This window comes from Leuresthes tenuis, unplaced genomic scaffold (assembly GCF_036924035.1).
Source record: "Leuresthes tenuis unplaced genomic scaffold, fLeuTen1.0.hap1 SCAF_5, whole genome shotgun sequence".
Lineage (NCBI taxonomy): Eukaryota > Metazoa > Chordata > Actinopteri > Atheriniformes > Atherinopsidae > Leuresthes > Leuresthes tenuis.
Window position 1 is genome coordinate 24,204,005 of NW_027325359.1, and position 24,036 is coordinate 24,228,040.

A 24,036-nucleotide genomic window follows, 5' to 3' on the forward strand; every position below is an offset into this window, starting at 1 on the left:
AGTTCCCAGAGTCAAAACCAGACATGGAGAAGCTGCATTCAGCTTCTATGCTCCACATGTCTGGAACAAAGTCCCAGAAAGCCTCAGATCAGCTGAAACACTCAGTGTATTTAAGTCCAGGTTGAAGACACATCTATTTTCAGCTGCATTTGAATAAGCTTGAGTTTCAAAACGGAATCATGTTTTAACTATTGATTTTATCTTTCATATATATAATTTTTTCTGATTTTATCTATTGTTCTTATTTCCTTCTTTTGTTTAAATTTTAAATCATGCTTTTTATTTCTTCTGTTTTAATGTCTCTGTGAAGCACTTTGAATCACCTTGTTGTTGAATTGTGCTATACAAATATACTTGCCTTGTCTTGCCTTGCCTTACATTGTCGGGCATTCGCACCTTGTCTTACCCGCTTTTTACAAACTATAGTCAGACATCCACACCTTCTTGCAGCTGAACCACCTCCGCTTACTGTTTTGATCATGTATGGTCTGGCAATACTACCTTTTCTTACCCGTTTGTGAGTAATTATGGCTGGACATTCACACCTACTTTCAGCAGAACACCACCTCTCTCGCTTTTGATGATGTATGGACCGGCATTCTTACCTTTTCTAACACATTTTTCAGCAATTATGTTCGGAGATTCACACCTACTCACAGACGAACAACTCCGCTCCCGCATTTGATGGTGTATAGTCGGGCATTCTCACCCTTTCTCATCAGCTTTTTGCAAATTATGATCTGACATCCACACCTACTTGCAGTCGAACAGTTCTGCTCAAGCTTTTGATTATGTTTGGTTGGATATTCGAACCTTTTCTTAACTGCTTTTTACAAACTTTGGTTGGACGTTCACACCTTCTTGTAGCCGAACACATCCACAGCTGCTTTTGATGATGTATGGTTGGGCATTCGCACCTTTTTTTTACCCATTTTTCAGGAATTATGGGTGGATATTCACACCTTCTTGCAGCTGAACACCTCCTCTCCCACTTATGATCATGTGCGGTTTGATTTTAGAAATTTTTACTTTCATGTTTTCTAGCAATTATTGATGGACATTCACACCTTCTTGCAGCTGAACACCTCCTCTCCCACTTATGATCATGCGCGGTTTGATATTAGAAATTTTTACTTTCATGTTTTCTAGCAATTATTGATGGACATTCAGACCTTCTTTGCAGCTGAACACCTCCGCTCCCGCTTTTGATCATACATTGTCGGGCATTCATAACTTGTCTTACCAGATTTTTACAAACTTTAGTCGAACATTCACACCTTCTTGCAGCTGAACACCTCCGCTCCCGCTTTTGATGGTGTAAAGTCGGGCTTTCGAGCCTTTTCTTACCCGGTTTTTAGAAATTATGGTTGGATATTCAGACCTTGCAGCCGAACACCTCCGCTCCCTCTTTTGATCATACATTGTCGGGCATTCGCACCTTGTCTTACCCGCTTTTTACAAACTATAGTCAGACATTCACACGTTGCAGCTGAACCACCTCCGCTCCCTGTTTTGATCATGTATGGAGTGGCAATACTACCTTTTCTTACCCATTTGTGAGTAATTATGGCTGGACATTCACACCTACTTGCAGTCGAACAGCTCTGCTCCTGCTTTTGATTTTGTTTGGTTGGATATTCGAACCTTTTCTTAACTGCTTTTTACAAACTTTGGTCGGACGTTCACACCTTCTTGCAACCGAACACCTCCGCTTCCGCTTTTGATGGTATATATTCGGGAATTCGAACATTATCTTACCCGTTTTTTACAAACCATGGTCGGACTTTCACACCTTCTTGTAGCCGAACAACTCCACTCCCGCTATTGATTGTGTACAGTCGTGTAGTTTAACCTTTTCTTACCCGCTTTTTACCAACTATGGTCGGACATTCACACCGTCTACAGCGGAACACCTCCGCTTCCGCTTTTGATGGTGTATAGTCGGGCATTCGAACCTTTTCTTACCCGCTTTTTACAAACTATGGTTGGACATTCAAACCTTCTTGTAGCCGAAAAGCTCCGCTCCCTCTTTTGATCATACATTGTCGGGCATTTGCACCTTTTCTTACCCGCTTTTTACAAACCATGGTCGGACTGTCACACCTTCTTGTAGCCGAACACATCTGCTCCCGCTATTGATTGTGTACAGTCGGGTTTTTTTAACCTTTTCTTACCCGCTTTTTACCAACTCTGGTCGGACATTCACACCTTCTTACAGCGGAACACCTCCGCTCCCTCTTTTGATGGTGTATGTTCGGGCATTCGAACCTTTTCTTACCCGCTTTTTACAAACTATGCTCGGACATTCAAACCTTCTTATAGCCGAACACATCCACTCCTGCTTTTGATGATGTGTGGTTGGGCATTCGAACCCACTTCTTGCCCGCTTTTCATTAATTATGGGTGGACATTCACACCTTGTCGCAGCCAAACACCTCCGCTCCCTGTTTTGATCACGTATGGTTGGACATTCGCACCTTTTCTCACCCGCTTTTTGCAAACTATGGTCAGCAATTCACAGCTTCCTCTCCACCATACTTGTATGGTGGGATATTCACACCCACTTGCATCCGAAGACCTCCGCCCCCACTTTTGTTGATATTTAGTCGGTCATTCGCACCTTACCCGCTTTTGGCAAACTATGGCCTTCTTGCAGCCAAACACCTCTGATCTCGCTTTTGATGATGTAAGGTTGGGCATTCAGACCTTGCTTCCCCTGCTTTTCACCAAATATAGTCGGACATTCACACCTTCTTGCAGCCGAACACTTCCGCTCCACCTTTTAGTGTTCTATCACACCTTTTTTTCACCGCATTTTATAGATTATGGTTGGAAATTCTCAACCACTCTCATCCGAAGACCTCTCCTCCCGCTTTTGTTAATATATTTGAACTTTAGTCGGATATTCACACCTTCTTGCAGCTGAACCACCTCCGCTCCCTGTTTTGATCATGTATGGTCTGGCAATACTACCTTTTCTTACCCGTTTGTGAGTAATTATGGCTGGACATTCACACCTACTTTCAGCAGAACACCACTTCTCTCGCTTTTGATGATGTATGGACCGGCATTCTTACCTTTTCTAACACATTTTTCAGCAATTATGGTCGGAGATTCACACCTACTCACAGAAAAACAACTCCGCTCCCGCATTTGATGGTGTATAGTCGGGCATTCTCACCCTTTCTCATCAGCTTTTTGCAAATTATGATCTGACATTAACACCTGCTTTTGATGATGTATGGTTGGGTATTCGCACCTTTTTTTTACCCATTTTTCAGCAATTATGGGTGGACATTCACACCTTCTTGCAGCTGAACACCTCCTCTCCCACTTATGATCATGTGCGGTTTGATTTTCGAAATTTTTACTTTATTTTTTTCTAGCAATTATTGATGGACATTCAGACCTTCTTGCAGCTGAACACCTCCGCTCCCGCTTTTGATCATACATTGTCGGGCATTCGCACCTTGTCTTACCAGATTTTTACAAACTTTAGTCGAACATTCACACCTTCTTGCAGCTGAACACCTCCGCTCCCTCTTTTGATTATACATTGTCGGGCATTCGCACCTTGTCTTACCCGCTTTTTACAAACTATAGTCAGACATTCACACGTTGCAGCTGAACCACCTCCGCTCCCTGTTTTGATCATGTATGGTCTGGCAATACTACCTTTTCTTACCCGATTGTGAGTAATTATGGCTGGACATTCACACCTACTTTCAGCAGAACACCACCTCTCTCGCTTTTGATGATGTATGGACCGGCATTCTTACCTTTTCTAACACATTTTTCAGCAATTATGGTCGCAGATTCACACCTACTCACAGACAAACAACTCCGCTCCCGCATTTGATGGTGTATAGTCGGGCATTCTCACCCTTTCTCATCAGCTTTTTGCAAATCATGATCTGACATCCACACCTACTTGCAGTCGAAGAGTTCTGCTCCCGCTTTTGATTATGTTTGGTTGGATATTCGAACCTTTTCTTAACTGCTTTTTACAAACTTTGGTTGGACGTTCACACCTTCTTGTAGCCGAACACATCCACAGCTGCTTTTGATGATGTATGGTTGGGCATTCGCACCTTTTTTTTACCCATTTTTCAGGAATTATGGGTGGATATTCACACCTTCTTGCAGCTGAACACCTCCTCTCCCACTTATGATCATGTGTGGTTTGATTTTAGAAATTTTTACTTTCATGTTTTCTAGCAATTATTGATGGACATTCAGACCTGCTTGCAGATGAACACCTCCGCTCCCGCTTTTGATCATACATTGTCGGACATTCATACCTTGTCTTACCAGATTTTTACAAACTATAGTCAGACATTCACACGTTGCAGCTGAACACCTCCGCTCCCGCTTTTGATGGTGTAAAGTCGGGCTTTTGAGCCTTTTCTTACCCGGTTTTTAGAAATTATGGTTGGACATTCAGACCTTGCAGCCGAACACCTCCGCTCCCTCTTTTGATTATACATTGTCGGGCATTCGCACCTTGTCTTACCCGCTTTTTACAAACTATAGTCAGACATTCACACGTTGCAGCTGAACCACCTCCGCTCCCTGTTTTGATCATGTATGGTCTGGCAATACTACCTTTTCTTACCCGTTTGTGAGTAATTATGGCTGGACATTCACACCTACTTTCAGCAGAACACCACCTCTCTCGCTTTTGATGATGTATGGACCGGCATTCTTACCTTTTCTAACACATTTTTCAGCAATTATGGTCGCAGATTCACACCTACTCACAGACAAACAACTCCGCTACCGCATTTGATGGTGTATAGTCGGGCATTCTCACCCTTTCTCATCAGCTTTTTGCAAATCATGATCTGACATTCACACCTACTTGCAGTCGAAAAGCTCTGCTCCCGCTTTTGATTATGTTTGGTTGGATATTCGAACCTTTTCTTAACTGCTTTTTACAAACTTTGTTCGGAGGTTCACGTCTTCTTGAAGCCGAACACTTCCGCTTCCGCTTTTGATGGTGTACAGTCGGGCATTTTAACCTTTTCTTACCCGCTTTTTACCAACTATGGTCGGACATTCACACCTTCTTGCAGCTGAACACCTCCGCTCCCGCTTTTGATGGTGTATAGTCGGGCTTTCGAGCCTTTTCTTCCCCGGTTTTTACAAATTATGGTTGGACATTCAGACCTTGCAGCCGAAAACCTCCGCTCCCTCTTTTGATCATACATTGTTGGGCATTCGCACCTTGTCTTACGCGCTTTTTACAAACTTTAGTCAGAAATTCACACCTTGCAGCTGAACCACCTCCGCTCCCTGTTTTGATCATGTATTGTCTGGCAATACTACCATTTCTTACCCGTTTGTGAGTAATCTTCTAAAAGGTCATACCTGTCATTTTTTCCATTGAAACCATAAATATTTAAGAGGTTAAAGTCTTGCCCCATAAAATTCAAGTGTGCTAAAAGTGCCCGTCCGTCTCGCACCAGAACATGCGGATTTTTAATTAGAATGGCCACACCATCATTTTTAATTTGATTTGAGCCACTCCATATCGATAAATTGGGCCACATTTCCTCCCATTGTCTATGGTTTTTCAAAAAAGGTAGTCCACATTCTTGTATTAAAAACACATCTGATTTTATGGAGTCTAAGAAGGATATAATACTCTGGGCTCTTGTCTTTGATTTCACACTTCTCACATTTAGTGTTGAGAAGGTGAGAACCATTAAAAGGATAAAGGAAAGTAGGTATGTCATTTTCGTTTTTCTAAGTTATCAAAACAAATTACACACTCAGGTTATTTCTTGGGAAACTAGCTCTCCTTTTCGGACTCTCGTGTTGGCCTCTGATGCAATGTTGCATTTAACTTTGAGTCCCTGGGGGTTGATTGCGGAGCTAAAGGGAATCAGAGGACAACTCAGATGCCGTCCTCCTCGGCTGTTGACCTTCGGGGAGGTGAGTACCTTCACTAGACTCACCTGTCTGCTCTTCCTCCTCATTTAGCTTAGCTCCACCCTCTGCCTGTGAATTCTCACAGACTTCAGCACTGAGTGGTGAGGCCTCTACAGGCCCCTCTCCTTTTTGCTCCTCACTTCCAATCCAAGCTTTTAGCGGGAAGTTTGAATTTATTGGGTCAACCTCTTCACTTTGTTCACCAACTGCCACCTCTGGTCCTTCTCTTTGTTGGCTTGACTGTGGCTTTACCGTCTTTAATTTGTTGGCAAAAGATTTAGGGCAATCTCAGAAGAGGTGATTTAATTCTCCACAGAGATTACATTTCCTGCCATTTGGACACTCTCCAAAAGTGTCCCCAATTTCTCTGCACTTCCCACATATCACCTTGGTACAAGCCTCAACCAGGTGCCCATGCTCACCACACTTGCGGCAGAGCTTGGGCTGCCCCTGGTACTGGATGTAACCTCGGTTTTCGAGGTGGCCAGAGTGTCACTTTGCATCTCCGCCCACCCGCTGCACTGAGCACTCTTCAGCCCTTTTAAATGGTATAACTTTGCACTCCCGCACGCTCCAGCGAGCACCATTCAAGCAACAACTTTGCACTCCAGCTTCAAACGTCGGCACAGTCGCAACAAGTAAGGCAACTCTACTCAGAGAAGTCACTCTGCACAGTAACAAGATTTCTTTTGCACAGACAGAAAGGGCTTCACCCGCAAAGGTAAAGCCTGCCAAAAATAGCAACAACTCATTAGTGCTGCTCTCCAAGGAAGTCTTTAGTAAAAGGCGAAAGACTTGTACATTATGAAGAGAAACCAGAGTACGATTATCTGTCACTGCGGGAGCAGGGCATCAGGCTAGTTGGCATAGCCACCTTCCCCATGGTGAGCTTTGCTTGGTTGAGACGCTTGCTCCCCCTCCTTGCTCCTCGGCTGACCAAGTAGGAAAAATCGGGCCCTATTCGATGGCTGCCTTGTCTTTTACTCTGTGCAAAAGACAAGGCAGCCACAAACACCACGGGAACACCGTATTGAGGCTTTGTTCTGACCGCTCATTCAGTGTCGCGTTTCTTTCAAGCAATTCTCCCGGTTAGCCCGCACTCGGCTCGCCCCCAGAGCTGTGTTAAAGTCTACTTCGCATTCACTCTCTTTTCTCAGCAGACTAAAAGAAAGTTTCATCTTGGGCTCCCTGAAACTTCCATCCTGCACCACTGTTTGCTTTTTCACAAGAGCAGAGAAGAGCGCACCGTTCCCAGCGGCACTGCAGTACCGGGTCGATGCTTGGAGTGAACGGAGCAAGCTCCTTTTTCAACTCCTATTGCTAAAAATCCATTTAATATGTAGTCCTCGTACAAAGGCCATATCAGATATTAAACTGATAAGAACAGGTACTACACTTGATCTTAGCCAAAAGGCCGAGAAGCGATAACTGTCCACTGGTTCACGTCCGAGGGCCCTTCCTGGCACAATGCACACTTGTAGCGGTGTTCTTTTTATGGCCATAGGTGGCCAGAGTGTCACTTTGCACCTCCGCCCACCCGCTGCACTGAGCACTCTTCAGCCCTTTTAAATGGTATAACTTTGCACTCCCGCACGCTCCAGCAAGCACCATCCAAGCAACAACGTTGCACTCCAGCTTCAAACATCGGCACAGTTGCAACAAGTAAGGCGACTCTACTCAGAGAAGTCACTCTGCACAGTAACAAGATTTCTTTTGCACAGACGGAAAGGGCTTCACCCGCAAAGGTAAAGCCTGCCAAAAATAGAAACAACTCATTAGTGCTGCTTTCCACGGAAGTCTTTAGTAAAAGGCGAAAGACTTGTACGTTATGAAGAGAAACCAGAGTACGATTATCCGTCACTGCGGGAGCAGGGCATCAGGCTAGTTGGCATAGCCACCTTCCCCATGGTGAGCTTTGCTTGGTTGAGACGCTTGCTCCCCCTCCATGATCCTCGACTGACCAAGTAGGAAAAATCGGGCCCTATTCGATGGCTGCCTTGTCTTTTACTCTGTGCAAAAGACAAGGCAGCCACAAACACCACGGGAACACTGTATTGAGGCTTTGTTCTGACCGCTTATTCAGTGTCGCGTTTCTTTCAAGTAATTCTCCCGGTTAGCCCGCACTCGGCTTGCCCCCAGAGCTGTGTTAAAGTCTACTTCGCATTCACTCTCTTTTCTCAGCAGACTAAAAGAAAGTTTCATCTTGGGCTCCCTGAAACTTCCATCCTGCACCACTGTTTGCTTTTTCACAAGAGCAGAGAAGAGCGCACCGTTCCCAGCGGCACTGCAGTACCGGGTCGATGCTTGGAGTGAACGGAGCAAGCTCCTTTTTCAACTCCTATTGCTAAAAATCAATTTAATATGTAGTCCTCGTACAAAGGCCATATCAGATATTAAACTGATAAGAACAGGTACTACACTTGATCTTAGCCAAAAGGCCGAGAAGTGATATCTGTCCACTGGTTCACGTCCAAGGGCCCTTCCTGGCACAATGCGCACTTGTAGCGGTGTTCTTTTTATGGCCATAGGTGGCCAGAGTGTCACTTTGCACCTCCGCCCACCCGCTGCACTGAGCACTCTTCAGCCCTTTTAAATGGTATAACTTTGCACTCCCGCACGCTCCAGCAAGCACCATCCAAGCAACATCGGCACAGTTGCAACAAGTAAGGCGACTCTACTCAGAGAAGTCACTCTGCACAGTAACAAGATTTCTTTTGCACAGACGGAAAGGGCTTCACCCGCAAAGGTAAAGCCTGCCAAAAATAGAAACAACTCATTAGTGCTGCTTTCCACGGAAGTCTTTAGTAAAAGGCGAAAGACTTGTACGTTATGAAGAGAAACCAGAGTACGATTATCCATCACTGCGGGAGCAGGGCATCAGGCTAGTTGGCATAGCCACCTTCCCCATGGTGAGCTTTGCTTGGTTGAGACGCTTGCTCCCCCCCTTGCTCCTCGGCTGACCAAGTAGGAACAATCGGGCCCTATTCGATGGCTGCCTTGTCTTTTACTCTGTGCAAAAGACAAGGCAGCAACAAAAACACCACGGGAAAACCGTATTGAGGCTTTGTTCTGACCGCTCATTCGGTGTCGCGTTTCTTTCAAGCAATTCTCCCGGTTAGCCCACACTCGGCTCGCTCCTAGAGCCGTGTTAAAGTCTACTTCTCATTCATTCTTGTTTCTCAGCAGACTCTTGGGATTTTATCTATAAAATGAATTCCTTCACTCAAACTATGTTAAAACTGCTTTGTCCTTCATATTTACCATGTCTAGAAAGATTTAAACAAAAAAAACAACGTTGTACTTTGCAGTAAAAGACAGAGCAAATCTAAAGTTTCATGAATCCGAGAATAAGCTTACTTTCATGAGTTCTTCACGATTTGGGATTTTGCTATAAAATGAATTCCTTCACTCAAACTAAATCGCTAATCTGTTACATGTAAGGCAGATGTCAAATTCACCGAAATAGGATCTAAGGGTATTCGGCCAATCGAGCTGTAGCAGCTTCGGTAAAAGAGTATAAGTTGAAGAGTTTGTGAATAAAGGTGTGCGCACACATAGTGAGCTGTAGGAAAATAGGCAGGGAGCAATGCCGGCTGGGGTATATGTTCTTGTATGTTGTCTGACTGTTTGATTTGAATGTGTTGTGTAAGTGTCCCGTTGAATGTTACATGTTTGGGCTTTGACACGCTTCACTGTGGTTGTTAACTGTGTGGTGTGTCCTGAAATGTTATATGTTTGGGCTGTGTGACATGCTTAATGCTTGTCAGTAGCTACCCACTTATTCATATATAGCAACTGACAACATAAGAAGTCCGGACATACTTTGATAGTAGTTGTAGAAGTATCCTTATTGATAATAGATAAACTAATTCATAGTGATAGAACAGTAGATGAACAGGTGCCTGCACATGTCTCACGAAAATAAAATGGGTGTATGATTGCTGACGGCAGAGCAATACTGCCAAACTTATGAGTTCTTGTGGCAAACTTGATTCAGTGTCTTGACGTGTATACGCTGTTTCGCTGACTTGATTGTCACAAGAAACAAAGTGTGTTTGATAAGATCCGACCATTTTATTACGGGAGGATCAGTATCAGTATTCGGCTGCAAGTAGGTGTGAATGTCCAACCATAATTTGTAAAAAGCGGGTAAGAAAAGGTTCTCATGCCCGACTATACATTAACAAAAGCGGGAGGAGAGGTCTTCGGATGAGAGTGGGTGAGAATTTCCAACCATAATCTATAAAATGCGGTGAAGAAAAAGGTGTGAATGCTACATAGAACACTCAAAAGTGGAGCGGAAGTGTTCGGCTGCAAGAAGGTGTGAATGTCCGACTATATTTGGTGAAAAGTAGGTGAAGCAAGGTCTGAATGCCCAACCTTACATCATCAAAAGCGAGATCAGGTGTTTGGCTGCAAGAAGGCCATAGTTTGCCAAAAGCGGGTAAGGTGCGAATGACCGACTAAATATCAACAAAAGTGGGGGCGGAGGTCTTCGGATGCAAGTGGGTGTGAATATCCCACCATACAAGTATGGTGGAGAGGAAGCTGTGAATGGCCGACCATAGTAAAAAGCGGGTGAGAAAAGGTGCGAATGTCCACCATTATACACCATCAAAACAGGGAGCGGAGGTGTTTGGCTGCGACAAGGTGTGAATGTCCACCCATAATTAATGAAAAGCGGGCAACAAGTAGGTTTGAATGCCCAACCATACATCATCAAAATAAGGAGCGGAGGTGTTCTGTTGTAAGAAGTTATGAATGTCCGACCATAGTTGGTAAAAAGCGGGTAAGAAAAGGTTAAAATACCCGACTGTACACAATCAATAGCGGGAGCGGAGTTGTTCGGCTACTAAAAGGTGTGAAAGTCCGACCAAGTTTTGTAAAAAGCGGGTAAGAAAAGGTTCGAATGCCCGACAATTTATGATCAAAAGAGGGAGCGGAGTTGTTCAGCTGCAAGAAGGTCTGAATGTCCATCAATAATTGCTAGAAAAAATTAAAGTAAAAATTTTGAAAATCAAACCGCACATGATCATAAGTGGGAGAGGAGGTGTTCAGCTGCAAGAAGGTGTGAATGTCCACCCATAATTACTGAAAAATGGGTAAAAAAAAGGTGCGAATACCCAACCATACATCATCAAAAGCAGCTGTGGATGTGTTCGGCTACAAGAGGGTTTGAACGTCCAACCAAAGTTTGTAAAAAGCAGTTAAGAAAAGTTTCGAATATCCAACCAAACATAATCAAAAGCGGGAGCAGAACTGTTCGACTGCAAGTAAGTGTGAATGTCAGATCATAATTTGCAAAACAACAACTATACACCATCAAATGCGGGAGCGGAGTTGTTCGTCTGTTAGTAGGTGTGAATCTCCGAACATAATTGCTGAAAAATGTGTTAGAAAAGGTAAGAATGCCGGTCCATACATCATCAAAAGCGAGAGAGGTGGTGTTCTGCTGAAAGTAGGTGTGAATGTCCAGCCATAATTACTCACAAACAGGTAAGAAAATGTAGTATTGCCAGATCATACATGATCAAAACAGGGAGCGGAGGTGGTTCAGCTGCAAGAAGGTGTGAATGTCCGACTAAAGTTCAAATATATTCACAAAAGCGGGAGGAGAGGTCTTCGGATGAGAGTGGTTGAGAATTTCCAACCATAATCCATAAAATGCGGTGAAAAAAAGGTGTGATAGAACACTAAAAGGTGGAGCAGACGTGTTCCGCTGTAAGAAGGTGTGAATGTCCGACCATAGTTTGTAAAAAGCGGGTAAGAAAAGGTTAAAATACCCGACTGTACACCACCAATAGCAGGGTTGTTCGGGTACAAGAAGGTGTGAAAGTCCACCCATGGTTTGTAAAAAGCGGGTAACAAAAGGTTCGAATGCCCGAATATATACTATCAAAAGCGGAAGCGGAGGTGTTCGGCTGCAAGAAGGTGTGAACGTCCGACCAAAGTTTGTAAAAAGCAGTTAAGAAAAGGTTCGAATATCCAACCAAACAAAATCAAAAGCGGGAGCAGAGCTGTTCGACTGCAAGTAGGTGTGAATGTCCAGCCATAATTACTCACAACCGGGTAAGAAAAGGTAGTATTGCCAGACCATACATAATCAAAACAGGGAGCAGAGGTGGTTCAGCTGCAACGTGTGAATGTCTGACTATAGTTTGCAAAAAGCGGGTAAGACAAGGTGCGAATAACCGACAATGTATGATCAAAAGAGGGAGCGGAGGTGTTCGGCTGCAAGGTCTGAATGTCCAACCATAATTTCTAAAAACCAGGTAAGAAAAGGCTCGAAAGCCCGACTATACACCATCAAAAGCGGAAGCGGAGGTGTTCGGCTTCAAGAAGACGTGTACCTCCGAACAAAGTTTGTAAAAAGCAGTTAAGAAAAGGTTCGAATATCCAACCAAACATAATCAAAAGCGGGAGCAGAGCTGTTCGACTGCAAGTAGGTGTGAATGTCAGATCATAATTTGCAAAAAGCTGATGAGAAAGGGTGAGAATGCCCGACTATACACCATCAAATGCGGTAGCGGAGTTGTTCGGCTTTGAGTAGGTGTGAATGTCCAGCCAAAATTACTCACAAACGGGTAAGAAAAGGTAGTATTGCCAGACCATACATGATCAAAACAGGGAGCGGAGGTGGTTCAGCTGCAAGAAGGTCTGAATGTCCGACTAAAGTTTGTAAAAAGCGCGTAAGACAAGGTGCGAATGCCAGACAATGTATGATCAAAAGAGGGAGCGGAGGTGTTAGGTTGCAAGGTCTGAATGTCCAACCATAATTTGTAAAAACCGGGAAGAAAAGGCTCGAAAGCCCTACTATACACCATCAAAAGCGCGAGCAGAGGGGTTCAGCTGCAAGAAGGTCTGAATGTCCATCAATAATTTCTTTAAAACATGAAAGAAAATTTTCGAATATCAAACCGCACATGATCATAAGCGGGAGAGGATGTTTTCAGCTGCAAGACGGTGTGAATGTCCACCCATAATTCCTGAAAAATGGGTAAAAAAAGGTGCGAATGCCCAACCATACATTATCAAAAGCAGCTGTGAATATCAGATCATAATTTGCAAAAAGCTGATGAGAAAGAGTGAGAATGCCCGACTATACACCATCAAATGCGGGAACGGAGGTGTTCGGCTCTGAGTAGGTGGGAATGTCCGACCATAATTGCTGAAAAATGTGTTAGAAAAGGTAAGAATGCCGGTCCATACATCATCAAAAGCGAGAGAGGTGGTGTTCTGCTGAAAGTAGGTGTGAATGTCCAGCCATAATTACTCACAAACGGGTAAGAAAAGGTAGTATTGCCAGACCATACATAATCAAAACAGGGAGCGGAGGTGATTCAGCTGCAAGAAGGTCTGAATGTCCGAGCATAGTTTGTAAAAAGCGGGTAAGAAAAGGTTTGAATGCCCGAAAATACACCATCAAAAGAGGGAGCGGACGTGTTCCGCTGTAAGAAGGTGTGAATGTCCGACCAGAGCTGGTAAAAAGCGGGTAAGAAAAGGTTAAAAAACCCAACTGTACACAATCGATAGCGAGAGCAGATGTGTTCGGCTACAAGAAGTTGTGACAGTCCGACCATGGTTTTATAAAAAGCGGGTAAGAAAGGGTGCGAATGCCCGACAATGTATGATCAAAAGAGGCAGCGGAGGCTTTCGGCTGCAAAAAGGTTTGAATGTCCGACCATAGTTTGTAAAAAGCGGGTAAGAAAAGGTTCGCATGCCCGACTATACACCATCAAAAGCGGAAGCGGAGGTGTTCCGCTGTAAGACGGTGTGAATGTCCGACCATAGTTGGTAAAAAGCGGGTAAGAAAAGGTTAAACTACCCGACTGTACACAATAAATAGCGGGAGTGGAGTTGTTCGGCTGCAAGAAGGTGTGAACGTCCGACCAAAGTTTGTAAAAAGCAGTTAAGAAAAGGTTCGAATATCCAACCAAACAAAATCAAAAGCGGGAGCAGAGCTGTTCGACTGCAAGTAGGTGTGAATGTCCAGCCATAATTACTCACAACCGGGTAAGAAAAGGTAGTATTGCCAGACCATACATAATCAAAACAGGGAGCAGAGGTGGTTCAGCTGCAACGTGTGAATGTCTGACTATAGTTTGTAAAAAGCGGGTAAGACAAGGTGCGAATAACCGACAATGTATGATCAAAAGAGGGAGCGGAGGTGTTCGGCTGCGAGGTCTGAATGTCCAACCATAATTTCTAAAAACCAGGTAAGAAAAGGCTCGAAAGCCCGACTATACACCATCAAAAGCGGAAGCGGAGGTGTTCGGCTTCAAGAAGACGTGTACCTCCGAACAAAGTTTGTAAAAAGCAGTGAAGAAAAGGTTCGAATATCCAACCAAACATAATCAAAAGCGGGAGCAGAGCTGTTCGACTGCAAGTAGGTGTGAATGTCAGATCATAATTTGCAAAAAGCTGATGAGAAAGGGTGAGAATGCCCGACTATACACCATCAAATGCGGTAGCGGAGTTGTTCGGCTTTGAGTAGGTGTGAATGTCCAGCCAAAATTACTCACAAACGGGTAAGAAAAGGTAGTATTGCCAGACCATACATGATCAAAACAGGGAGCGGAGGTGGTTCAGCTGCAAGAAGGTCTGAATGTCCGACTAAAGTTTGTAAAAAGCGCGTAAGACAAGGTGCGAATGCCAGACAATGTATGATCAAAAGAGGGAGCGGAGGTGTTAGGTTGCAAGAAGGTCTGAATGTCCAACCATAATTTGTAAAAACCGGGAAGAAAAGGCTCGAAAGCCCTACTATACACCATCAAAAGCGCGAGCAGAGGGGTTCAGCTGCAAGAAGGTCTGAATGTCCATCAATAATTTCTTTAAAACATGAAAGAAAATTTTCGAATATCAAACCGCACATGATCATAAGCGGGAGAGGATGTTTTCAGCTGCAAGACGGTGTGAATGTCCACCCATAATTCCTGAAAAATGGGTAAAAAAAGGTGCGAATGCCCAACCATACATTATCAAAAGCAGCTGTGAATATCAGATCATAATTTGCAAAAAGCTGATGAGAAAGAGTGAGAATGCCCGACTATACACCATCAAATGCGGGAGCGGAGGTGTTCGGCTCTGAGTAGGTGGGAATGTCCGACCATAATTGCTGAAAAATGTGTTAGAAAAGGTAAGAATGCCGGTCCATACATCATCAAAAGCGAGAGAGGTGGTGTTCTGCTGAAAGTAGGTGTGAATGTCCAGCCATAATTACTCACAAACGGGTAAGAAAAGGTAGTATTGCCAGACCATACATGATCAAAACAGGGAGCGGAGGTGGTTCAGCTGCAAGAAGGTGTGAATGTCCGACTAAAGTTCAAATATATTAACAAAAGCGGGAGGAGAGGTCTTCGGATGACAATGGTTGAGAATTTCCAACCATAATCTATAAAATGCGGTGAAAAAAAGGTGTGATAGAACACTAAAAGGTGGAGCGGAAGTGTTCGGCTGCAAGAAGGTGTGAATGTCCGACTATATTTGGTGAAAAGCAGGTGAAGCAAGGTCTGATTGTCCAACCTTACATCATCAAAAATGAGATCAGTGGTGTTTGGCTGCAAGAAGGCCATAGTTTGCCAAAAGCGGGTAAGGTGCGAATGACCGACTAAATATCAACAAAAGTGGGGGCGGAGGTCTTCGGATGCAAGTGGGTGTGAATCTTCCACCATACAAGTATGGTGGAGAGGAAGCTGTGAATCGCTGACCATAGTTTGCAAAAAGCGGTTGAGAAAAGGTGCGAATGTCCAACCATACATGATCAAAACAGGGAGCGGAGGTGTTTGGCTGCGACAAGGTGTGAATGTCCACCCATAATTAATGAAAAGCGGGCAAGAAGAAGGTTCGAATGCCCAACCACACATCATCAAAAGCAGGAGTGGATGTGTTCGGCTACAAGAAGGTTTGAATGTCCGAGCATAGTTTGTAAAAAGCGGGTAAGAAAAGGTTCGAATGCCCAAACATACACCATCAAAAGAGGGAGCGGACGTGTTCCGCTTTAAGAAGGTGTGAATGTCCGACCAGAGTTGGTAAGAAGCGGGTAAGAAAACGTTAAAAAACCTGACTGTACACAATCAATAGTGGGAGCGGATGTGTTCAGCTACAAGAAGGTGTGACAGTCCGACCATGGTTTGTAAAAAGCGGGTAAGAAAAGGTTCGAATTCCCGAATATATACCATCAAAAGCGGAAGCGGAGGTGTTCGGTTGCAAGAAGGTTTGAACGTCCGACCAAAGTTTGTAAAAAGCAGTTAAGAAAAGCGTCGAATATCCAACCAAACAAAATCAAAAGCGGGAGCAGAGCTGTTCGACTGCAAGTAGGTGTGAATGTCCAGCCATAATTACTCACAAACGGGTAAGAAAAGCTAGTATTGCCAGACCATACATGATCAAAACAGGGAGCGGAGGTGGTTCAGCTGCAACGTGTGAATGTCTGACTATAGTTTGTAACAAGCGGGTAAGACAAGGTGCGAATGCCCGACAATGTATGATCAAAAGAGGGAGCGGAGGTGTTCGGCTACAAGAAGGTGTGAAAGTCCGACCATGGTTTGTAAAAAGCGGGTAAGAAAAGGTTTGAATGCCCGAATATACACCATCAAAAGTGGAAGTGGAATTGTTCGGCTGCAAGAAGGTGTGAACGTCCGACCAGTTTGTAAAAAGCAGTGAAAAGCGAGAAAAAGCTTTTCGTTAGTTTTGCATGATTTGGGATTTTGCTTATAAAATGCATTCCTTCACTCAAACTATGTTAAAACTGATTTGTCCTTCATATTTACCTTGTCTAGAAAGATTTAAACAAAAAAAAACCCCAACGTACTTTGCAGTAAAAGAAAGAGCAAATCTAAGATCTAAAAGTTTCAGGAATCCGAGTATAAGCTTGCTTTCATGAGTTCTTCACGATTTCGGATTTTGCTACAAAATGAATTGCTTTGCTCAAACCAAGTTAAACCTGCTTTGTCCTTCCATATTTATCAATGTCGAGATAGATTTAAACAAAACAAAGAAAACACGTTGTACTTTGCAATATAACAAATAGCAACACTGAAGGATCAGGAATCCGAGAATAAGCTTTTCATGTGTTGTGCATGTTTTGAGATTTTGTTTTAAAATGAATTCCTTCACTCAAACTATGTTAAAACTGCTTTGACATTGATAAATATGAAGACAAAGCAATTTTAACTTGGTTTGAGCAAAGCAATTCATTTTATAGGAAAATCCGAAATCATGCAGAACGTATGAAAATAAGCTTATTCTCGGATTCCTGTTCCTTCAGTGTTGCTCTTTCTTCTACTGCAATATACAATGTTGTTCTTTGTTGAAGTCGATCTAGACATTGATAAATATGAAGTTAAAAGCAGTTTTAACATAGTTTGAGTGAAGGAATTCATTTTATAGCAAAATCCCAAATCATGCAGAACGTATGAAAAGAAGCTTATTCTCGGATTCCTGTTCCTTCAGTGTCTCTCTTTCTTCTACTGCAATATACAATGTTGTTCTTTGTTGAAGTCGATCTAGACATTGATAAATATGAAGGACAAAGAAGTTTTCACTTGGTTTGAGTGAAGGAATTCATTTTATAGCAAAATCCCAAATCATGCAGAACGTATGAAAATAAGCTTATTCTCGGATTCCTGATCCTTCAGTGTCTCTCTTTCTTCTACTGCAAAATCTAATGTTGTTCTTTGTTGAAGTCGATCTAGACATTGATAAATATGAAGGTAAAAGCCGTTTTACCATAGTTTGATTGAAGGAATGCATTTATAAGCAAAATCCCAAATCATGCAGAACTCATGAAAAGCTTTTTCTCGGATTTCTGAACCTTTCTTTCTTTTACTGCAAAATACTACGTTGTTTTTTGTTCAAATCTATCTAGACATTTATAAATACCAGCCGAACATCTCTGCTGCCGCTTTTGATAATTTATGGTTTGGTATTCTTACCTTTTCTTACCCGTTTGTGAGTAATTATGGCTGGATATTCACACCTTCTTGCAGCCGAACACCACCTCTCCCGCTTTTGATGATGTATGGGCTGGCATTCTTACCTTTTCTAACACATTTTTCAGCAACTAGGGTGGGACATTCACACCTACTCACAGACAAACACCTCCGCTCTCGCATTTGATGGTGTATAGTAGGGCATTCTCACCCTTTCTCATCAGCTTTTTGCAAATTATGATCTGACATTCACACCTACTGCTTTTTACAAACTATGGTCAGACATTCACACCGTCTTACAGTGCAACACCTCCGCTCCCGCTTTTGATGGTGTATAGTCGGGCATTCAAACCTTTCTTACCCACTTTTTACAAACTTTGGTCGGACATTCAGACCTTCTTGTAGCCGAAAACCTCCGCTCCCTCTTTTGATCATACATTGTCGGGCATTCGCACCTTTTCTTACCCGCTTTTTACAAACCATGGTGAGACTTTCACACCTTCTTGTAGCCGAACACATCCGCTCCCGCTATTGATTGTGTACAGTCGGATATTTGAACCTTTTCTTACCTTATTTTTACCAACTATGGTTGGGCATTCACACCCTTACACCCTTACAGCGGAACACGTCCGGTCTGTCTTTTGATGGTGTATGTTCGGGCATTCGAAGCTTTTCTTACCCGCTTTTTACAAACTATGCTCGGACATTCAAACCTTCTTGTAGCCGAACACATCCACTCCTGCTTTTGATGATGTATGGTTGGGCATTGGAACCTACTTGTTGCCCGCTATTCATTAATTATGGGTGGACATTAAAACCTTGTCGCAGCCAAACACGTCCGCTCCCTGTTTTGATCATGTATGGTTGGACATTCGCACCTTTTCTCACCCGCTTTTTGCAAACAATGGTCAGCAATTCATAGCTTCTTCTCCACCATACTTGTATGGTGGGATATTCACACCCACTTGCATCCGAAGACCTCCGCCCCCACTTTTGTTGATATTTAGTCGGTCATTCGCACCTTACCCGCTTTTGGCAAACTATGGCCTTCTTGCAGCCAAACACCTCTGATCTCGCTTTTGATGATGTAAGGTTGGGCATTCAGACCTTGCTTCACATGCTTTTCACCAAATATAGTCGGACATTCACACCTTCTTGCAGCCGAACACTTCCGCTCCACCTTTTAGTGTTCTATCACACCTTTTTTTCACCGCATTTTATAGATTATGGTTGGAAATTCTCAAACACTCTCATCCGAAGACTTCTCCTCTCGCTTTTGTTAATATATTTGAACTTTAGTCGGACATTCACACCTTCTTGCAGCTGAACCACCTCCGCTCCCTGTTTTGATCATGTATGGTCTGGCAATACTACCTTTTCTTACCCGTTTGTGAGTAATTATGGCTGGACATTCACACCTACTTTCAGCAGAACACCACTTCTCTCGCTTTTGATGATGTATGGACCGGCATTCTTACCTTTTCTAACACATTTTTCAGCAATTATGGTCGGAGATTCACACCTACTCACAGACGAACAACTCCGCTCCCGCATTTGATGGTGTATAGTTGGGCATTCTCACCCTTTCTCATCAGCTTTTTGCAAATTATGATCTGACATCCCTCCCTCCTGAGCTGTCACCTTATCGTGGTGGGGGAGTTTGCGTGCCCCAATGAGTCCGGGAGCTATGTTGCTCGGGGCTTTAAGCCCCTGGTAGGGTCACCCAAGGCAAGCAGATCCTAGATGAGGGACCAGACAAAGAACAGCTCAAAAGACCCCTTATGATGAACAAAAAATTTGGACCTCGTGATCCCTTGCCCGGATATGGGACACCGGGGCCTCCCCCCGGAGCCAGGCCCGGGGGTGGGGCCCGGCAGCGGGCGCCTGGTGGCCGGGTCTGTGCCCATGGGGCTCGGTCGGGCATAGCCCGAAATGATGACGTGGGTCCCCCTTCCGACGGGCTCACCACCCGTGGGAGGGGCCAAGGGGGTCGGGTGCGATGTGAGCTGGGTAGCGGCCGAAGGCAGAGGCCTTGGCGGTCTGATCCTCGGCTACTGAAGCTAGCTCTTGGGACGTGGAATGTCACCTCTCTGTTGGGGAAGGAGCCGGAGCTGGTGCGCGAGGCTGAGCGGTTCCGGCTAGATATAGTCGGACTCACCTCGACGCACGGCTTGGGCTCTGGAACCAGTCCTCTTGAGAGGGGTTGGACTCTCTTCCACTCTGGAGTTGCCCGTGGTGAGAGGCGCAGAGCAGGTGTGGGCATACTTATTGCCCCCCGGCTGTGTGCCAGTACATTGGGGTTTACCCCAGTGAACGAGAGGGTAGCCTCCCTCCGCCTTCGGGTGGGGGGACGAGTCCTGACTGTTGTTTGTGCCTATGCGCCAAACAGCAGTTCAGAGTACCCACCCTTTTTGGAGTCTCTGGGGGAGGCACTGGAGAATGCTCCTACCGGAGACTCCCTCGCTCTGCTGGGGGACTTCAATGCTCACGTGGGCAATGACAGTGAGACCTGGAGGGGTGTGATTGGGAGGAACGGCCCCCCCGATCTGAACCAGAGTGGTGTTATGTTGTTGGACTTCTGTGCTGGTCATGGACTGTCCATAACGAACACCATGTTCAGACATAAGGGTGTCCATATGTGCACTTGGCACCAGGACACCCTTGGCCGCAGTTCGATGATCGACTTTGTGGTTGTATCATCGGACTTGCGGCCGTATGTCCTGGACACTCGGGTGAAGAGAGGGGCGGAGCTGTCAACTGATCACCACCTGGTGGTGAGTTGGCTCCGCTGGTGGGGGAGGATGCCGATCAGACCTGGCAGGCCCAAACGTATTGTGAGGGTCTGCTGGGAGCGTTTGTCAGAATCCCCCGTCAGAAGGAGCTTTAACTCCCACCTCCGGCAGAGCTTCAACCATATCCCGGGGGAGGTGGGGGACATTGAGTCCGAATGGGCCATGTTCCGTGACTCCATTGCCGAGGCAGCTGATCGGAGTTGTGGCCGTAAGGTGGTCGGTGCCTGTCGTGGCGGCAACCCTCGAACCTGCTGGTGGACACCAGTGGTGAGGGAAGCCGTCAAGCTGAAGAAGGAGTCCTATCGGGCCTTTTTGGCCAGTGGGACCCTGGAAGCAGCTGATAGGTACCGACAGGCCAGACGGGCTGCGGCTTCGGCGGTTGCTGAGAAAAAAACTCGGGCCTGGGAGGAGTTCGGTGAGACCATGGAGAACGATTTCCGGACGGCCTCGAAGAGATTCTGGTCCACCATCCGGCGTCTCAGGGGGGGGAAGCGGCTCACAGTCAACACTGTTTACAGTGGGGACGGGGCTTTGCTGACCTCAACTAGGGATGTTGTGAGTCGGTGGGGGGAGTACTTCGAGGAACTCCTCAATCCTACCAACACGTGCTCGGAAGAGGCAGAGTCGGAGAGCTCGGAGACGGGGCCTCCCATTTCTGGGGCTGAGGTTGCCGAGGTGGTCAAAAAGCTCCTCGGTGGCAAGGCCCCGGGGGTGGATGAGGTCCGTCCTGAGTTTCTCAAGGCTCTGGATGTTGTAGGGCTGTCTTGGCTGACACGCCTCTGCAGCATCGCGTGGACATCGGGGACAGTGCCTCTGGACTGGCAGATTGGGGTGGTGGTCCCCCTCTTTAAAAAGGGGGACCGGAGGGTGTGTTCCAACTATAGGGGTATCACACTCCTCAGCCTCCCTGGTAAGGTCTATTCGGGGTTATTGGAGAGGAGGATCCGTCGGATAATCGAGCCTCGGATTCAGGAGATGCAGTGTGGCTTTCGTCCTGGCCGTGGAACAGTGGACCAGCTCTATACCCTCGGCAGGATCCTGGAGGGTGCATGGGAGTTCGCCCAACCAGTCTACATGTGTTTTGTGGACTTGGAGAAAGCGTTCGACCGTGTCCCTCGTGGAGTCCTGTGGGGGGTGCTCCGGGAATATGGAGTGCCGGACCCCTTGATAGGGTCCGTTCGGTCTCTGTATGACCGGTGCCAGAGTTTGGTCCGCATTGCCGGCAGTAAGTCGGATACGTTTCCGGTGAGAGTTGGACTCCGTCAGCGCTGCCCTTTGTCACCGATTCTGTTCCTAACTTTTATGGACAGAATTTCTAGGCGCAGCCAGGGCGTTGAGGGTGTCCGATTTGGCGACCTCAGAATCGGGTCTCTGCTTTTTGCAGATGATGTGGTTCTGTTAGCGTCGTCAGGCCGTGACCTTCAGCTCTCACTGGAGCGATTCGCAGCCGAGTGTGAAGCGGCTGGGATGAGAATCAGCACCTCCAAATCCGAGACTATGGTTCTCAGCCGGAAAAGGGTGGAATGCTCTCTCCGGGTCGGGAATGAGATCCTTCCCCAAGTGGAGGAGTTCAAGTATCTCGGGGTCTTGTTCACGAGTGAGGGACGAATGGAGCGGGAGATTGACGGGCGGATCGGTGCGGCGTCTGCAGTGTTGTGGGCTCTGCACCGACCCGTCGTTGTGAAGAGGGAGCTGAGCCAGAAGGCGAAGCTCTCTACTTACTGGTCAATCTACGTTCCCATCCTCACCTATGGTCACGAGTTGTGGGTAGTGACCGAAAGAACAAGATCGCGAATACAAGCGGCCGAAATGGGTTTCCTCCGCAGGGTGTCTGGGCTCTCCCTTAGAGATAGGGTGAGAAGCTCAGTCATCCGGGAGGGGCTCGGAGTAGAACCGCTGCTCCTCCGCATTGAGAGGAGTCAGATGAGGTGGCTCGGGCATCTGGTTAGGATGCCCCCTGGGCGCCTCCCTGGGGAGGTGTTCCGGGCACGTCCCACTGGGAGGAGACCCCGGGGAAGACCCAGGACACGCTGGAGAGACTATGTCTCTCGGCTGGCCTGGGAACGCCTCGGGGTCCCCCCGGAAGAGCTGGAGGAAGTGGCCGGGGACAGAGACGTCTGGGTTTCTCTGCTCAAGCTGCTGCCCCCGCGACCCGACCCCCGGATAAGCGGCAGATGATGGATGGATGGATGGATCTGACATCCACACCTACTTGCAGTCGAACAGTTCTGCTCCCGCTTTTGATTATGTTTGGTTGGATATTCGAACCTTTTCTTAACTGCTTTTTACAAACTTTGGTTGGACGTTCACACCTTCTTGTAGCCGAACACATCTACAGCTGCTTTTGATGATGTATGGTTGGGCATTCGCACCATTTTTTTCCCCTTTTTTCAGGAATTATGGGTGGATATTCACATCTTCTTGCAGCGGAACACCTCCTCTCCCACTTATGATCATGTGCGGTTTGATTTTCGAAATTTTTACTTTCATGTTTTCTAGCAATTATTGATGGACATTCAGACCTTCTTGCAGCTGAACACCTCCGCTCCCGCTTTTGATCATACATTGTTGGGCATTCGCACCTTGTCTTACCAGATTTTTACAAACTTTAGTCGAACATTCACACCTTCTTGCAGCTGAACACCTCCGCTCCCGCTTTTGATGGTGTAAAGTCGGGCTTTCGAGCCTTTTCTTACCCGGTTTTTAGAAATTATGGCTGGACATTCAGACCTTGCAGCCAAACACCTCCGCTCCCTCTTTTGATCATACATGGCAAATGGATTTAATTTTAACATGTCAGGGGTGAAACTGTTCACCTCCAACATATTTTATTTCCTACGTCATCCATCTGTGCTCGGGGCCAAGGCTGAGATAAACAAGGAGTTATCTCATAGAGAGGAACAAACAAATCCCAGCAGAAACCTTGAGGAGGAACTCCATCTGCCCCCACCCAAGAGGAACTTTGGAAAGGAGAGACATCAGAGGCAAGAAGAGAGGTCTTTATTTGCCCCAAACCCTCTCAACAGCACTAATGACCAGGACCAGGGACCAGGACCAGGACCTTCCCCAGCCCCCCAAACCCCTGACAGGTCATTGTGCTCCTCACCCTCCCTTTCTCCCTCCTCCTCCCCTCACCTGAAATTCACTGAGGAGATGATGGAACGGGTCAATGCTGGGCTTAGATCTACCCCCCAGCCCAATCCCTTTTTATCCCCCATAAACCCCCCACCAAAGCGGCCAAAGGTTCCCCGCCGAGCCCCGCCCCTACTAGAGCAGCCGAAGCGACGGAGCCCAGCCCCACCCCCTTCTGTCCCTTCACGCTGCCACCATGTACTGTCTCCGCAGTCTGATGTGTGATGTGTGAGGGGTCCAGGCTGTGT

At 45.9% G+C, this 24,036-nt stretch overlaps 5 non-coding genes across 5 annotated transcripts; all 5 read right to left on the bottom strand.

Moving 5' to 3' along the window:
• Positions 1–6,644: 6,644 nt before the first annotated feature.
• Positions 6,645–6,758, bottom strand: LOC140307810 (U5 spliceosomal RNA). Its single transcript, XR_011915841.1, has one exon. It is a non-coding gene; the product is annotated as a U5 spliceosomal RNA (small nuclear RNA).
• A 411-nt stretch (positions 6,759–7,169) lies between these two features.
• Positions 7,170–7,360, bottom strand: LOC140307902 (U2 spliceosomal RNA). The gene has a single exon (XR_011915924.1). It is a non-coding gene; the product is annotated as a U2 spliceosomal RNA (small nuclear RNA).
• Positions 7,361–7,668: 308 nt separating this feature from the next.
• LOC140308139 (U5 spliceosomal RNA) lies at positions 7,669–7,782 on the bottom strand. The gene has a single exon (XR_011916113.1). It is a non-coding gene; the product is annotated as a U5 spliceosomal RNA (small nuclear RNA).
• Positions 7,783–8,193: 411 nt separating this feature from the next.
• Positions 8,194–8,384, bottom strand: LOC140308289 (U2 spliceosomal RNA). The gene has a single exon (XR_011916249.1). It is a non-coding gene; the product is annotated as a U2 spliceosomal RNA (small nuclear RNA).
• A 285-nt stretch (positions 8,385–8,669) lies between these two features.
• LOC140308140 (U5 spliceosomal RNA) lies at positions 8,670–8,783 on the bottom strand. Its single transcript, XR_011916114.1, has one exon. It is a non-coding gene; the product is annotated as a U5 spliceosomal RNA (small nuclear RNA).
• Positions 8,784–24,036: the final 15,253 nt, after the last annotated feature.